This window comes from Camellia sinensis, chromosome 14 (genome assembly GCF_055761805.1).
Source record: "Camellia sinensis isolate YWXY chromosome 14, ASM5576180v1, whole genome shotgun sequence".
NCBI classification, from domain to species: Eukaryota; Viridiplantae; Streptophyta; class Magnoliopsida; order Ericales; family Theaceae; genus Camellia; species Camellia sinensis.
In genome coordinates, this window is record NC_138974.1 from 78,437,890 (window position 1) to 78,445,000 (window position 7,111).

A 7,111-nucleotide genomic window follows, 5' to 3' on the forward strand; every position below is an offset into this window, starting at 1 on the left:
CTAACTTATAAGGTGTCTAGGTATGAAGCATTACTAGAGGAAGAACAAGATCGAAATAATGCATCATATAAGACATATTATAGAGATCCTAATTATGAGATTGATGCAGCAGAGATTGTGGGGAAAGAACCTGTGATCTGTGAGGTATTAATTCATAAGGACACAATAATTGACCAGCAGTTTAAAAAGAAAGACCTTCATAGGAAATACTCTTTCGATTTAACAAAGGTAGATGACATATTTTTTCATTTTCTTGTGGCCAACTTCCATAAGTTATCAAAAGGAGTCAAAATTCCATCTCCCGATAAACTTAAAGGAAAAGTGTATTGTAAATGACATAATTCTTGGTCTCACTCGACTAAAAATTGTATTGTTTTTCGAGACAGGATCCAAGAACAAATTCGGAAAGGAAGTTTGAAATTCCCAACTAAAGCAGAGAAGGCCATGGGGATCGACAGTAATCCATCCCAGAAGTTGGAGAAAGTGTAGCTAATGTTGTTGTACCAGACTTCTAGAACTTATCTTTGAAGGAATTGGAAGAGGTCAATGTGCAGATACATGTTGCTAGCCAGACTACTGTCAAGAAAGACATCAGAAGTTCACTAGTTGTTGGACAAGGCTCTACAGGTCAGGAAAATGACTCTGATGAGGAAGCACTGGATGATGATTCTTTAGAGGCAGTAGTTATCCAAAAAATGTGTCCCAGGTGTAGGTTGAGCTATAAGTGGCTGAAAGGGCTTCCAATTGATGGGAAACAATACTACAGGGATGTGCAAAGACGTCCTAAGCCAATCAGTGCTCATAACAAAAGGCCATATCCAACTGGCCCTAGGCAGCAGCCACTCATGGCTGGATCAACAGTTACTAGAGTGCAATCCAAGGGTAAGAGGCCTTTACATAAGTCCAGAGCTCCCAACTATTACAGAATGGAAGGCAGTCGTCCTGAAAGAAGGACTAAAGTAGGTTCAAGTTATGGGAGCAAAGCCAGAAATTGGCCCCCTAGACCAGCCTCACACAAGATGGAAAGTGGCCACCTTCATAGAAGACCTGAATTAGGCCCAAAACAAGGAAGGCCTGAATTAGGCCCTAAACAAACAGTCAGGGCTAAGCAATGGCATTCACAAACAGCCTCGAAGTTAGCTTCGAAGGAAGAAAAAGACAGCTTAACGGCTGAGTTGGTGGGTTCATGGGTGCCTAGAGTCCCAGATTGGTTTGTCATGCAGAACAAACCTAGGGAGATACCTGCCCAAAGAAATGCTATTGGAGATCAGGGTAGAATGGTTAAACCTCCCCTGGTGGCCCCAAATAATTGGGTGTTTTCTAAAGCATCTAAAAACAAAGGAACCAAACATGGTCCCAGTAATTTCTAGATCACAAAGAAGGAAGATCCAGCGTAGGTACACCCAGTACCAGAAAGACCTGAAAGAAAGTGGAGAAAGCTCTTCATTGATCCAGGCAGAAGGACAGATAGAAGGAAGGAAAAATCCAAAGTCAAATCATAGTCCAAAATCAACTCTACAAGGCAAAATGGGTTGTAGCAGAGAACAATTGGCCAGAGTTCACGCTGAACTAAAAGCCAAAGAGAGGTCCAGTTTAGTAAGATTGGAGAAGGCTTTGATGGAGAGTGATAGCGAGACAGAGGAAGAAATTGGCCCAGGCCAAAAGAAAGAAATGGTTGAAGAAGAAATGTTCGAACCCTTCATGGCTGAACAAACATTTTTGGCCGAAAAGCCATCAGAAGTAGACCATTCGAAGGAGCTTGTCAGTAATGAGGTTCCAGAATGCAGCATGGAAGATGCTTCTGAGGTAGTTGAGCAAGGTGGCCAAGAGGAGAAACAGGTACAAACAGCCATCCAATTTGGCTCATTTCCTCCAGTATCAGTGAATATGGTACATATACTGCCACATGAATTCCAAGTTGGTGACGAGAACCAAGAGGGTCAAGAAATTGATCCAATTCCAGTCTCCAGTGAAGACTCACAAGTGAGTATGATGCAAGATGAATCCGAAATGGCTACCTCAATGGAAATTGAATACGAGAGTAAAGAAGAGGTAAGTATAAACCTCTCATATCCTTTTGAATATCCCACGACATCTATGACACAGCATGTCAAGCCTTTGTATATCAATGCCTTCTTCGATGGGATACAATTGAACCGAGTCTTGGTGGATACTGGGGCAGCGGTGAACCTGCTTCCAAAATCTTCCTTGAAGAAACTAGGAAAAAGGAACCCCAGGTTAATCCCAACCAGCACAACCATTGCTGGCTTCACTGGAGACAAACAGATGGCTCAGGGAATTTTGCCCATCAACCTGAGTGTGGGAACCAGGGATTGCATGACGGCATTCTTTGTTATCGACAGTAATGCTAAATACAATGCTTTACTTGGTAGAGATTGGATTTACACTAACAAGTGTGTGCCTTCCTCTCTGCATCAGAAGATAATGATGGCCTTGGGCAATGGAGAGACAGAGGAAATCGATGCAGATCCTCAACCCTTCATAGCCTGTGCAGACTTCGTAGAGGCCAAATTGTATATTGAAGGAGTGACACCACTCAGTATACTGAGAAAACCTGATGGCTCAGCCGAAGTGACGGCTGATGAGGAATTGGCACACCTGAAACACTTAGTCCAGGAGAGTGTTGATGATGAGTTTGTCGCTAAGGATGACAATGATGCCTGGTTGTAGACAAAGAGATGAAGCCCAAGAAGCTAAGTCTTTGGCCCTAATTAAGTTCTCAATATTGGATGTAAAATTAATAGTCCAGAAAGTGCAAGAGCAAGAAAAAGAAGCCATAATGATTGGCTGTAAGCAGGAGCAACAGCAGGCCAAGGTTTTGGCCCTTGATAAATACTGCGTATTGGACATTGAAACAAAAGTACAGGAGATACAGGAAGAAGAAGCCTTATGGACAGATTTTGTCTATAAGGAGAAAGGTAAAGATGTTGAGTCAAAGAAGCTAGGAGCAGAACAAAGCAAGGAGATTGCTTTGAAGTCAGAAAGAATCAAAGAAGGAGCTTCAGTAAGCTCTCAGATACATGACCCCTTAGAAGAAGTGAATTTAGGAGAAGGTTCTATACAACAGCTCACCTATATAAGTGCTTGGTTGAATGCTCTTGACAGGAACCAGTTGTTGGATGTTCTGAAGAAATATAAAGATTGTTTTGCATGGTCTTATAATGAACTACCAGGATTGGATAGGTCATTAGTAGAACATAGGCTCCATATGAGGCTTAATTTCGAGCCATATAAGCAAAAACCAAGAAGAATAAGTCCAGAAGCGATTCAAAAAGTTAAGGAGGAAATTCTTAGACTACTTAAGGCAGGCTTTATCAGGACAGCTAGGTATGTTGAATGGCTATCCGCTATTGTGCCTGTAGTTAAGAAGAATGGTAAAATGAGGGTTTGTATCGATTTCAAAAACTTAAATCTAGCAACTCCAAAAGATGAGTATCGTATGCCTATAGTAGATTTGTTGGTAAACAGTTCAGTTGTTGGTAGACAGTTCAGCAGGGCATCAAATTTTATCAATGATGGATGGGCACTCTGGCTATAACCAAATCTGCATTGCAGAGGAAGATGTCCACAAGACAGCATTCAGATGTCCTGGGAATATTGGCACCTTCGAATGGGTGAAAATGCCATTTGGCCTAAAGAATGCTGGGCCTACATATCAGAGGGCTATGAACACTATCTTTCATGACCTCATTGGAGGGTATTTAGAGTGTTATATTGATGACATTGTAGTGAAATCCCAATCCATGGAGGAGCATTTGTTTCACTTAGAAGCAGCTTTTGAAAGAATAAGGAAGTTTAAGTTGAAACTCAATCCTCTTAAGTGTGCTTTTGGCGTATCATCTGGAAACTTCTTGGGCTATGTAGTACACAAGAAAGGAATACAGATTGACCAGAATAAAACCAAAGCCATCATTGAAGCCAGACCTCCATCAAGTAAGAAAGAATTACAAAGGTTCTTTGGATAGGTTAATTTTCTTCGAATATTCATTTCTAACACTGCAGGGAAAACTAAAGTATTTTCTTCCTTGTTAAGGCTAAAAGATGAAGAGGAGTTTGTGTGGACAGCAGAGCATCAAACTACTTTCGAAGAAATCAAAGCCTACTTGGCCAACCCTCTAGTACTGATGCCACTAAAAGGTGATAAGCCCTTGAAGTTGTACATAGCTGCAGCGGAAGATTCATTGGGAGCTTTCTTAGCCCAAGACAATGAAGAAGGCAAGGAACAACCTGTTTATTACCTTAGTAGGTTTCTAAATTCTTGTGAATGTAAATATTCAGCTGTAGAAAAGCTGTGCCTTGCATTGTATTTTGCTATAATGAAATTAAGATATTATCTTTTGCCTAAAACTATCTTGGTAATTGCAACCACAGATTTGGTTAAGTATATGTTATCTAGACCCGTGTTGAGCGGAAGAATTGGCAAATGGATACTAGCTTTGTCAGAATTTCATCTAGAATATGTTCCCCAAAAGGAAGTAAAAGGTCAAATTTTAGCTAATTTTTTGGCAAACCATCCATGTCAAACAGAAAGCCAAGAGATAATGGAACTTGGTATGGTTAGTGTTAAACCATGGCAAATGTGGTTCGATAGATCAAAAACCAATGGTTTAATTGGAATTGGTATAGTAATCAAGTCACCACAAGGAGTAGAAACCACGCATGGTTTCAGAGTGGATGAAATTACTTTTTCCAATAATCAAGCTGAATATGAAGCTTTAATAATGGGACTGGAAATACTTATTAGATTACAAGCTCATGCAGTTGACATATTTGGAGATTCTTAATTGGTAGTTAACCAGGTAAAAGGGATTTTTAAATGTCAAAGTATAAGTATGTTGCCATACTATGTTGTTGCATTACATTTGCTTTCTCAATTTCAGATAGCAAATGTAACTCATGTCCTAAGATTCTTGAATAATAAAGCTAATGATGTAGCTCAGAAAGCTTCGAATTTCAAGAGAATGGATAATACTGGAAGAGATATAAGCCAGACAACATATCAGAAAGTAATACTATCCTTGAATAAAAGGGATGTGGTCTTGGAAGTCAATCATAATGACTTACAAGAGCAAGATTGGAGGCATCCAATAATGCAGTATTTGACTGGCCCAACTTCGAAAGCCAGTAGAAAAATTAAATTGCAGTCTATGCAATATATAATGTATAGTAATGCTCTCTACAAAAGAGGAGGAGATGGGTTACTGTTGGAATGTTTAGGTCCAAAGGAAGCATTGACAGCTATGGCTGAGGTTCATGAAGGCATCTGTGTTGCTTATCAACCTGGTGTGAAGATAAAATGGTTGCTTCGAAGGCATTCCTACTATTGGCCAACTATCCTTAAAGACTGCATAGAATATGCAAGAGGTTGCTAGGCATGCCAAAAGCATGGCACAATAAGGCATGTGCCCATAACTGACCTGCATGCAGTTATGAAGCCTTGGCCATTTAGAGGATGGGCTATGGACATGATGGCGAAAATACACCCACCCTCTTCGAAGCATCATTGTTTCATCTTACTGGCCACTGATTACTTCACTAAGTGGGTCGAAGCTAAGCCATACAAGGCTGTAGACCAAACTGAAGTCATTGGATTCATTAAGGATTTATTCCGTAGATTTGGCATCCCACAGTCTATAACTGTTGATAATGGGACCGTATTCGATGGGAAAATGGTAAAGTCTTTTGTGGCAGAGTTTGGAATTAGCCTTGTTAATTCCACCCCCTATTATGCACAAACTAATGGTCAAGCTGAATCATCCAATAAGTCTTTGAAGAAAGGAATACAGAAAGTTGTGGAAGACAATTCAAGGGATTGACATAACTTATTGTTGGATGTATTGTGGGCTTATAGGACTTCACCAAGATCAAGTACAGGGATTACTTCATATGCCTTAGTATATGGACATGATGCAGTGTTGTCTGTAGAAATTAATCTTAAATCCTTGAGGGTGAGATGCCAGGATCAGTTAAATCCTGAGCAATACCATCAGAGTATGTGCTTAGAATTAGAAAGTGTAGATGAAGTTAGAATTCTGGCATTAAATAGCATTCTTTTCCAAAAGAAGAAAGCAACCAAAAACTATAATAAGAGAGTCCAACATATTGGCTTTGATGAAGGTGATTTGGTACGGAAGACAATATTCCCAATAGGAATTAAAAGTCATAAGTTTGGCAAATGGTCACCTAATTGGGAAGGACCATATCAAGTTCATAGAGTCTTGTCCTTTGGAGCATACCATTTGAGAAATTTAAATGGGTATGTACATCCCAAAAAGATTAATGGCAGATATTTGAAGCCTTATTTTCCAACCATTTGGGAAACACAAGGAATAGAATAAATGCTAAGTAAAAGAATATAAGAATATTCAAATGATAAATAAGAATTTGCTTTTCATAAAGAGTTGGATACATTTTGCTATAAATTGGCCCAAAATTTAGTACAATGCCTCAGTTGTTCTTTTACAACAGATGTTCTATTCTTAAATGATGAAAACAACTGGATAGCTGTGGTTATTTCTTGCTTTCGATCGGCCAGTCCTTGATTGGTAATCAGCAACTTGGTGTCAGTTCGGACTAAAGCCTGATTAACTGCAGATAGTTCCTCCTCAAGTAGAGCTTTCTTTTCCAGTAGTTGAATTCGAAATTGGAAGGCAGAAGAATGTTGTTCCTTTAGCTCTAATACTTCAGTATGTACTTTGGAAGCAAAACTCTGGTCTCTAACCAATTTCTCCTCTGCAGCCTTGGCAGCATGGCAAATGTTGATGTAAAAGTCGATGACGACTGCCGCCTGAGATAAATGACTTGAGACAGTCATGCCGGATTGCTCAACAATCTTGCAGCACTAAAGGAAGCCATTTCTTATTATAGGTCTCTCTAAGACCTCAAAGGAATCCTCGAAAAAGATGTCAACAGTTCCAGACAGTTGTCCAAGTCCATCAAAGGTGAAGAAGGCTTACTACTAAAGGAAGTGCTCTAAAAAATTTCTAGTAGGGAATCAGCCAAAACTAATGGCTCAGTCTCATCACTAGCTATTGGAGAGGTGAAAGGTATGTCGAAGAGACTAGCTAGTGTTGCTTCGAAGATGTCTACC